General features: G+C 50.5%; 1 protein-coding gene across 2 annotated transcripts in view; it reads right to left on the minus strand.

Annotated features, from left to right (window-relative positions):
• LOC120913080 (cyclic nucleotide-gated olfactory channel-like) overlaps positions 1-3,409 on the minus strand; it is a 49,062-nt gene extending 45,653 nt beyond the window's left edge. For both annotated transcript variants that reach the window (XM_040322774.1, XM_040322773.1), the window contains exon 1: positions 3,297-3,409. The gene's annotated coding sequence lies outside the window, so the exon portion shown is untranslated. The remainder of the gene's footprint in view (positions 1-3,296) is intronic.
• Between the last annotated feature and the right edge of the window lie 7,426 nt (positions 3,410-10,835).

Consider the following 10,835-nt stretch of genomic DNA (forward strand, 5'->3'; position numbering starts at 1 on the left):
GGTCTGGAACCGGTTAAAGTGAAACAATAAAAATGAAACATTCCTTTAAATATTGTGTCGGGGGGTCCCCTTAGTCTGCCTGTAAAGTGGCGCATCTGTAAAATGTATAGAACATGCTGCAGCAAAACTGACATTTATAAAGAAATAATGACATTTAAATTGCAGACAATACAAAAATGTTACCAAAAGTGGGAGTCCCCCTCCAATCCATAGCAGGCATTTGACTCCACCCCCTTTTCCCCTTCCTGTGAATACCCCGCCTTTTTAATGAAGCGCCCATTAAATGCAGCCTCACTGTGCCCATCAAATGCAGCCTCACTGTGCCCATCAAATGCGCCTCACCAGCACCCATTAAATGCAGCCTCACTGTGCCCATCAAATGCGCCTCACCAGCACCCATTAAATGCAGCCTCACCAGCACCTATTAAATGCAGCCTCACCAGCGCCTATTAAATGCAGCCTCACCAGCGCCCATCACATGCAGCCTCACTGTGCCCATCAAATCGCCTCACCAGCGCCCATCAAATGCGCTTCACCAGCACCCATTAAATGCAGCCTCACCAGCGCCTATTAAATGCAGCCTCACCAGCGCCCATCAAATGAAGCCTCACCAGCGTCCATCAAATGAAGCCTCACCAGCGCCCATCAATGCAGCCTATCAGTGCCTATCAATTAATGTTTGCTTTCATTCGGGACACACACTATGGCTCCACCCCTGACTCCTCCCCATTTTCCCCTTCCTGTGAATACCCCGCCTTTTTAATGAAGCGCCCATTAAATGCAGCCTCACCAGCACCTTTCAAATGCAGCCTCACCATAGCCCATCAAATGCAGCCTCACTGTGCCCATCAAATGCTGCCTCACCAGCGCCCATCAAATGCAGCCTCACCAGCGCCCATCACATGCAGCCTTACTGTGCCCATCAAATGCAGCCTCACCAGCGCCCATCAAATGCGCCTCACCAGCACCCATTAAATGCAGCCTCACCAGCGCCCATCACATGCAGCCTTACTGTGCCCATCAAATGCAGCCTCACCAGCGCCCATCAAATGCGCCTCACCAGCACCCATTAAATGCAGCCTCACCAGCGCCCATCAAATGCAGCCTCACTGTGCCCATCAAATGCAGCCTCACTGTGCCCATCAAATGCAGCCTCACCAGCGCCCATCAATGCAGCCTACCAGTGCCCACCAATGAATGTTTGCTTGCTTCCATTCATTCGGGAGTCGGGACACAGACACACTGTGCGAACAGAGCGGCGGCTGCCTCTTGATGCTGAGACCGTGGGCTGGATTCAGATACAATGGTGTATCTATCCGCCCCGCGTAACGTATCTCAGATACGTTACGCCGCCGTAATTTAGGGCTCAAGTTCTGTATTCAGAAACAACTTGCGCCCTTAGTTACGGCGGCGTAACGTATGTGTGTCGGCTTAAGCCTGCCTAATTCAAATGTGGATGATGTGGGCGTGTTTTATGTATATTAACTGTGACCCCGCGTACTTGACGTTCGTGAAAAAATCCCAGTGCGCATGCTCGAAATTCCGCCGCAAATCGTCATTGCTTGCGACGTGAACGTAAATTACGTCCAGCCCCATTCGCGAACGACTTACGCAAACGACGTAAAATTTTCAAATTTCGTCGCGGGAACGGCGGCCATACTTAACATTGGCTGCGCCTCATATAGCAGGGGTAACTTTACGCCGGGAAAAGCCTAACGTAAACGGCGTAAATGTACTGCGTCGGCCGGGCGTACGTCCGTGAATTCGCGTATCTAGCTGATTTACATATTTCTAGGCGTAAATCAGCGTACACGCCCCTAGCGGCCAGCGTAAATATGCAGTTACGATACGACGGCGCGGATCTAATAGAAATCTATGCGTAACTGATTCTACGAATCAGGCGCATAGATACGACCGGCCGGACTCAGAGATACGACGGCGTATCTGGAGATACGCCGTGGTATCTCCTCTGTGAATCTAGACCCTAGTTGCTTGCTGCAGAGAGAAGAGAGTAGGCACACCAGTGGCCGGGCACCCTAGGCAGCAGTGTGCCCTAGGCGGCTGCCTAGTTTGCGTAGTGGTAGCACCGGCCCTGCATGAATTGAACTTGCATTGGCCAACGCAGGCTCAATGCACCCGACATGAATGAACATTAAGGGCCAGATTCACGTAGCGCAGCCGATCTATGGATCCGCTCGATCTACCTGATTTAAGATCCGCTCCCGCAAGTTTGGGAGGCAAGTGGGTAATTCACAAACCACTTACCTCCAAACTTGCGGCGGCGGATCGCAAATCCCCCGGCGGAATTCAAATTCCGCGGCTAGGGGGAGTGTACTATTTAAATCAGGCGCGTTCCCGCGCCGATTTAAATGCGCATGCGCCGTCCGCGAAATTTCCCGGCGTGCATTGCTCCCACTGACGTCGCTAGGACATCAGTGGTTTCGACGCTTACGTAAACTACGTCCGTCCGTATTCGAGAACGACTTACGCAAACGACGTTAAAAAATTCTAATTCGACGCGGGAACGCCGGCTATACTTAACATAGGCTGCGCGTCATAGAAGCAGGGGTAAGTATACGCCGGGAAAGCCGCTACGGAAACGACGTAAGAACACTGCGTCGGGTCCGCGTACGTTCGTGAATTTGCGTATCTCGCTGATTTACATATTATTCAACGTAAATCAGCGGGAACGCCCCCGGCGCCATTTTCAAATTGAAAATGAGATCCGACAGTGTAACACTGTCGGATCTAGCCCTATCTATGCGTAACTGATTCTATGAATCAGGCGCATAGATAGGACCAGTGTAAGTCAGAGATACGATGGTGTATCTGTAGATACACCGTCGTATCTCTTTGTGAATCTGGCCCTAAGGCTGCATTCACACCTTAGCGCGGCGTTTTGTACCGCGATTTGCCGCGACAAATTGCAGCGTTTTGTACCGCGATTTTCTGCGACAAATGCATCGTTTTTTACGCTGGAGGGGTGATTTAACATTGTCGGCTATGCTGAACGCCGAAGCCGCCTGAAAAAAAGGGTCAGGGACTTGTTTTGAGCTTCAGGCGTACGGCGTTTCGGCGTTCGGCGTGGAGATGTGAACCATCTCCATAGAGAACAATGTTAAATCACCCCTCCAGCGTATTTCAGGCTGCAATAGCGTCGGGCTTCAGGCGTTAAAACGCCTAGGTGTGAATGGAGCCTGCACGAAAACTCCTCCTGATATAACACATTATAAATGTAACCAGACGGAAGAATATCCACCATCACCATCGCCGCACCACCCACATAACCAGCTCACCTTCATGCCGCCTCCTTACTTGCCGCCGTTACCCGGTCTTCAGAAATGCCGATTATCGGCTTATCCATAAAATTTCCAAAGGTGTTCATAATACAAAAAATAAAAGTGTCGGGTCTGAACCGTCTCCGTCCCCAGGATGTGATCTTCCCGTGTATTCTTCTCATTCTACATCACAGAACCTCTTGTGCTTGGCGTCCGCTCACATCCTTTGGCCGTCCCACCAATTGGTTTTTGTTCGGCATTTCAGATCTTCCTTTTCATCTTTCAACCTTTGATCCAGCCGACTGTTCTTTATTCGTGACTCTTCTGTTTTTTCCCCCCCCCCCCCCCCTCGCTCTCTCCTTCCCTCCACCTTTCTCCTGTTTGTTTTCATGTTAATGAAGGAGACTAATTACTCTCTAGAGTCCGAAATCCACGCCTAGAGGCTCAGCTTCACAGCGTAATGGCATAGTGATTAGACCTACCTCTTCTGCAGAGATCCTAGGTAGGGTGGCCACACACAAGCACAATTCTGTTTGCAAAAAGACCAATTCATTCGATTTTCTAATACATGGGTAGCTAGATTCAGAAAGAGTTAGGCCGGCGTATCAGTAGATAAGCCGACCTAACTCAGAATCTGCGCCGACTTATGTTTAAGTGTATTCTCAAACAGAGATACGCTTAAACATATCTAAGATACGACGGCTTGCGCCATCCTATCTTAGATTGCAATATTTCGGATGGCCGCTAGGTGGCGCTTCCATTGCGGTCGGCGTAGAATATGTAAATCAGTAGATACGCCTATTCACGAACGTACGCCCGGCCGACGCAGTACAGATACGCCGTTTACGTAACGCTTTATCAGGCCTAAAGTTATTCCATCAAATAGTTGGAATAGTATTGTTAAAGTATGGCCGCCGTTCCCGATTCGAAATTCGAAATTTTTACGTTGTTTGCGTAAGTCGTCCGCGAATAGGGATTTACGTTGTTTACGTCCACGTCGAAATCAATAGGCCCGTGCGGCGGACTTTGCCGCAATGCACACTGGGAAATGTAGGCGCCCGGCGCATTCGCAGTTGAAAAAAACGTCAATCAAGTCGGGTCAAGCCTCATTATCATAAAACACGCCCCCTCAGACAAATTTGAATTAGGCACCCTTACGCCCGCCCGCTTTAGGCTACGCCGCCGTAACTTAGCAGTCAAGTACTTGCCTCGCTAACTTACGGCGGCGTAGCCTAAACACGCTAAGCTACGCCGCCTTAAAGTTAAGGCAATCTTGCTGAATCTAGCTAGGGGTGTCTAAACTTTCAAAACAAAGGGCCAGTTTACTGTCCTTCAACCTTTAGGTGGGCCGGGCTTAGGGTTGCCACCTGTCCAGGATTCTCCCGGACAGTTCGGGTTTGGAATCGTGCGTCCGGGTTTCAGACTGCCTGAAACCCGGACACATTATTTAGACTGGACTATGGCTTCCCAGCGGTCCTCAAATGGTTAAGCTTGTGCATTGTTGGTTCACTTACCTTTTCCTTCCATTTCCCTTCTAAATGTTTTTTTTTTCTTTGTCTGGATTTCCCACTTCCTGTTCCTCCTCAGTAAGCTTGCCCCCATCATCCCAGCTGTTCTGGCTGGGGGTTAGTCAGCGTGCTCGCCCCCTCCCTTGGGACTACATCCTGTGAACACAGCGTCTCCTCACAGGGATGTAGTCCCAAGGGAGGGGGACGAGCACGCTGACTAACCCCCAGCCAGAACAGCTCGGATGATGGGGGCAAGCTTACTGAGGAGAAACAGGAAGTGGGAAATCCAGACAAAGAAAAAAAAACATTTAGAAGGGAAATGGAAGGAAAAGGTAAGTGAACCAATAATGCACAAGCTTAAAGGAACCTTTTTAGAAAATAAAAAACAAACCTTAACAACCCCTTTAAATGGTTAAGGGGACGTGCAGCGCGGCGATCAGTCCGACACCCTGCATCTCCGATCTTGGTAAAGAGCCTCCGGCGGAGGCTCTTTACCACGTGACGTGATCAGCCGTGTCCAATCACGGCTGATCACGATGTAAACAGGAACAGCCGTTGATCGGCTCGTCCTCACTCGCGTCTAACAGACGCGAGCAGAGGCGAGCCGATCGGCGGCTCTCCCGACAGGGGGGTTTTGCGATGATTGTTTATCAGCGCAGCCCCCCCCCACGGATGCCCACACTGGACCACCAGGGAAGCTGCCAGGACCACCAGGGAAGCCCCAAGCATGTGGATGGCCAGGTACATCCCCCATGGCCATCCACATATGCAAATTTATGCCAAATATGTGCCAATCAGTGCCCACAAATGGGCACTGATTGGCACCATTGTGAAACACCCATCAGTGTCATCAGTGCCACCCATCAGTGTCCATCAATGCCACCTATCATTGCTCATCCGTGCATACATATCAGCGACCATCAGTGCCCATCCATGCCACCTATCAGTGCCACCCATAAGTACCCATAAGTGCCACCATAAGTGCCCATCAGTGCCGCCTATTGGTGCCCATCAGTGCCACCTATTTGTGCCCATCAGTGCCGCCTATGAGTGCCCATCAGTGCCACCTATCAGTGCCACCTATCAGGGTCCATCATCAGTGCCCTTAACTGTCACCTCATCGGTGCCGCCATATCAGTGCCCGTCACTGAAGTAGAGAACGTACTTATTTACAAAAAAATAACAGAAACAAAGAAAACCTTTTTTTCCTCTCGAAATTTTCTGCCCACCAAAAGAAAGCTCTATTTGTGGGAAAAAAATTATAATTTTTTTTTTTGGGGTACATCGTTGGATGACCGCGCGATTGTCATTCAAAGTGCAACAGTGCTGAAAGCTGAAAATTGGCCTGGACAGGAAGGTGTATAAGTTCTCGGTATTGAAGGGGTTAAGGACCCACCATTCTTTATCGTCCAAGAGCAAGACCTTCATCCCGACCAGAAACCCAAAAGGAGCCCCTTTTCTATTAATCCCATTAAAAAAGTCCACTGGACCCCAGTTTCGTTGCTTTGAAGTGCCAACCAATGAGCGTCGCTGTCCCTCGTTGACCTGCCTACGTCGATCTTTTGGTGCTGTTGGTGGGCGGGGCAAGTTTAGTGACGTCATAATTGCTACAAGGTTTATGTTCTGCAGCACAAAGAACAACAACAACAAGCACAGCTCTGGAAGGATGGAGGGAGGAGGGAAGACACCTGAGGAACCTTCTCTATGACGGGCCCCTAACTTATTGTGGCTCCTCTGCTGACTTGGCCGGTTCCTCAGGGAGGTCATCAAATATGGTTGAGTCCCAGACCTCGCATCTCCTGCCAAGTAAGAACAAAACAAGCGGTGGAGGAACCGCGGCCAGGAATCCCCCGGAGACGCCGCTGGCATTGTTGTAAGCTGGAAGGATACATTTCACATCTCTGGAGGACGTTCCATTGCTATGGAGAGCGTTAATGAGACAATGACTCAGACCTGAACACACAGCAGAACCTTGGTTTGAGAGCGACTTGGTTTGAGAGCGTTTTGCAAGACAAGCAACATTTTTTAAATACATTTTGATTTGATATACAAGCGATGTCTTGATATACAAGTAGCGTCATGTCACCGCAGAGTCAGACTCACTGTGCCCCACATTGCAGGCTCAACATGCCCCACATTGCAGACTCACTGTGCCCCACATTGCAGCTTCATTGTGCCCCACATTGCAGCTTCATTGTGCCCCACATTGCAGCTTCATTGTGCCCCACATTGCAGACTCACTCTGCCCAACATTGCAGACTCACTGTGCCCCACATTGCAGACTCATTGTGCCCCACATTGCAGCTTCACTGTGCCCCACATTGCAGACTCACTGTGCCCCACATTGCAGCTTCATTGTGCCCCACATTGCAGACTCACTGTGCCCAACATTGCAGACTCACTGTGCCCCACATTGCAGCTTCATTGTGCCCCACATTGCAGACTCACTGTGCCCAACATTGCAGACTCACTGTGCCCCACATTGCAGACTCACTGTGCCCCACATTGCAGCTTCACTGTGCCCCACATTGCAGACTCATTGTGCCCCACATTGCAGACTCATTGTGCCCCACATTGCAGACTCACTGTGCCCCACATTGCAGACTCACTGTGCCCAACATTGCAGACTCACTGTGCCCCACATTGCAGCTTCATTGTGCCCCACATTGCAGACTCACTGTGTCCAACATTGCAGACTCACTGTTCCCAACATTGCAGACTCACTGTGCCCCACATTGCAGCTTTATTGTGCCCCACATTGCAGCTTTATTGTGCCCCACATTGCAGACTCATTGTGCCCCACATTGCAGACTCACTGTGCCCCACATTGCACACTCACTGTGCCCCACATTGCAGCTTCATTGTGCCCCACACTGCAGACTCATTGTGCCCCCCATTGCAGACGTATTGTGCCCCACATTGCAGACTCATTGTGCCCCACACTGCAGACTCATTGTGCCCCCCATTGCAGACTTATTGTGCCCCACATTGCAGACTCATTGTGCCCCACACTGCAGACTCATTGTGCCCCCCATTTAAGACTAACTGTGCCCCACATTGCAGACTCACTGTGCCCCACATTGCAGCTTCATTGTGCCCAACATTGCAGCTTCATTGTGCCCCACATTGCAGCTTCATTGTGCCCCACATTGCAGCTTCATTGTGCCCCACATTACAGACTCATTGTGCCCCACACTGCAGACTCATTGTGCCCCACATTGCAGACTCACTGTGCCCCCATTACTGCCTCGTTGTGCCCCCATTAAAGACTAACTGTGCCCCCATTGCAGACTCACTGTGCCCCCATTGCAGACTCACTGTGCCCCCATTGAAGACTCACTGTGCCCCCATTGAAGACTCACTGTGCCCCCCATTGAAGACTCACTGTGCCCCCATTGAAGACTCACTGTGCCCCCATTGAAGACTCACTGTGCCCCCCATTGAAGACTCACTGTGCCCCCATTGAAGACTCACTGTGCCCCCATTGCACACTCACTGTGCCCCAATTGCACACTCACTGTGCCCCAATTGCAGACTCACTGTGCCCCCATTGCAGACAAATTTTTCCACCATTGCAGACTAATCGTGCTCTCATTGGAAATGCATTGAAATTTCCTCCGCTCTGCTCGCTCACACAGCCCCGCCTCCTCCTGACCCCGGGCCTGTGATAGACAACACATCCCAGCATTGGACCCGCCTTCTGTCTATTACAGACGCGGGGTCATTAGTAGGCGAGGCTGTGTGCGCGAGCAGAGCGGAGGAAATTTCAATGTAAGTTCTAACAGCGGGCTGTACCGCTCTGCGATCCGCGGCTCTCCTCTTCCTCCGTGCTCTCTGCCATCGTGGCGATCGCTGGGAGAACAGCTCCCGATGAACCCACGCCTGCCGCGGTGCTCGCCCCCCCTCCACTCCCAGGCAGCCCAGCTCCCTTCGCCAGATTTCATTTTTCACTGTAGGCGAGTGGAAAATTTGAGGTCTGGACTATAGACTGAAGGACTTATGAATAAATGGTTGTGGAACGAATCGTTGGAGTTTCCATTATTTCTTATGGGAATATTCGCTTTGATATACAAGTGCTTTGGATTACAAGCATGCTTCCGGAACAAATTATGCTCGCAATCCAAGGTTTTACTGTACAGGGCTGCCAGACAGCAAGTCAGAAAGAGGAGTTTCAGCTGAGTGCAGGAAGGGCGGGTACCTGAGGACCAGGATGGAAGACCTGTAACAGGAGAAGACATTTATAGATGTCCATCTATGGAAGGGTCGGGTCCGGGTTGGGCAGACCCTTAGCTGCTTGAGGCAGATGCTCCTTATTATCTTTTTTTAATATTATTGGGCCGGATTCAAGAAGCAATTGCGCCTGTGTAACCATAGGTTACACAGCGCAATTGCTTACTTGCCCCGGCGTAACGAGTGCTCCTGATTCAGGAACCTCGTTACGCCAACTGCAGCCTAAGATCTGCGCTGCATAAGGCTCTTATGCCCGCATATCGTAGGCTGCATTCTTGCGGTGGACGCTAGGTGGCGTTCACGTTGTGCTCAGTGTATAGTATGCAAATTGCATACTAACACCGATTCACAACGTTGCGCGAGCCCTGCGTACGCAATTTACGTCGTTTACGTACGGCGGTTTTAGCGCAAGGCTGCCCCTGCTATTAGCAGGGGCAGCCCATGTTACGTATACCCGTCGTTCCCGCGTCACGAAATTCGAATTTTACGTACTTTGCGTAAGTGAATCGTGAATGGCGCTGGACGCCATTCACGTTCACTTTGAAGCAAATGACGTCCTTGCGACGTCATTTGCCGCAATGAAAGTTTCCAGACGGAGCATGCGCGCTACGATCGGCGCGGGAACGCGCCTAATTTAAATGATTCCCGCCCCCTACGGGATCATTTAAATTGCGTGCTCTAGCGCCGGGCATTTTGCCGACGCGCCCGCGCAATTCACGGAGCTTCTGCTCCGTGAATCAAGGGCAGCAGAGCAAATTTGCGGGGGCGCAGGGCAAAAACGTTGCCCTGCGCCTCCGTAAATAATGGGCAATTCTGAATCCGGCCCAATATTATTATTTATGTGCTTTTTGAGAATCGTCCTTGGTCCAGTCCCACCACTTCCCGGGGTCCTCTTCTTCCTGCAGCGGGGTGGTCTTCAATAAAGAGAAATGTAGAGAATGGCACTTATGTAGTGATGAGGGTGCCAATCCCTGAACCTGAAGTGTGAAATATGGACCCGGGTCGCCAAAGTTTCTAAAAAAAAAAAGCCAGTTTATTGTCCTTCAGATATATTTTTTTTTGAGGGAGGGGGGGGGGGTGGACTGTGGCCAGTAAAAGTAGAAAATGCCCTGGCGTCATTGGGAGTAGAAATGGTGCCCCATCATTGGTATCAGTGGGAGGAATAGTGCCCCATCATTGGTATCAGTGGGAGGAATAGTGTCCCATCATTGGGATCAGTGGGAGGAATAGTGTCCCATCATTGGGATCAGTGGGAGGAATAGTGTCCCATCATTGGTATCAGTGGGAGGAATAGTGTCCCATCATTGGTATCATTCGGAGGAATAGTGTCTCATCATTGGTATCAGTGGGAGGAATAGTGCCCCATCATTGGTATCAGTGGGGGGAATAGTGTCCCATCATTGGTATCAGTAGGAGGAATAGTGTCCCATCATTGGTATCAGTGGGAGGAATAGTGTCCCATCATTGGTATCAGTGGAAGGAATAGTGTCCCATCATTGGTGTCAGTGGGAGGAATAGTGTCCCATCATTGGTATCAGTGGGAGGAATAGTGCCCTATCATTGGTATCAGTGGGAGGAACAGTGTCCCATCATTGGTATCAGTGGGAGGAATAGTGTCCCATCATTGGTGTCAGTGGGAGGAATAGTGCCCCATCATTGGTATCAGTGGGAGGAATAGTGTCTCATTATTGGTATCAGTTGGTATCAGTGGGAGGAATAGTGCCCCATCATTGGTATCAGTGGAAGGAACAGTGTCACATCATTGGTATCAGTGGGAGGAATAGTGTCCCATCATTGGTGTCAGTGGGAGGAATAGTGC

The sequence above is a fragment of the Rana temporaria genome, chromosome 9 (genome assembly GCF_905171775.1).
Source record: "Rana temporaria chromosome 9, aRanTem1.1, whole genome shotgun sequence".
NCBI classification, from domain to species: domain Eukaryota; kingdom Metazoa; phylum Chordata; class Amphibia; order Anura; family Ranidae; genus Rana; species Rana temporaria.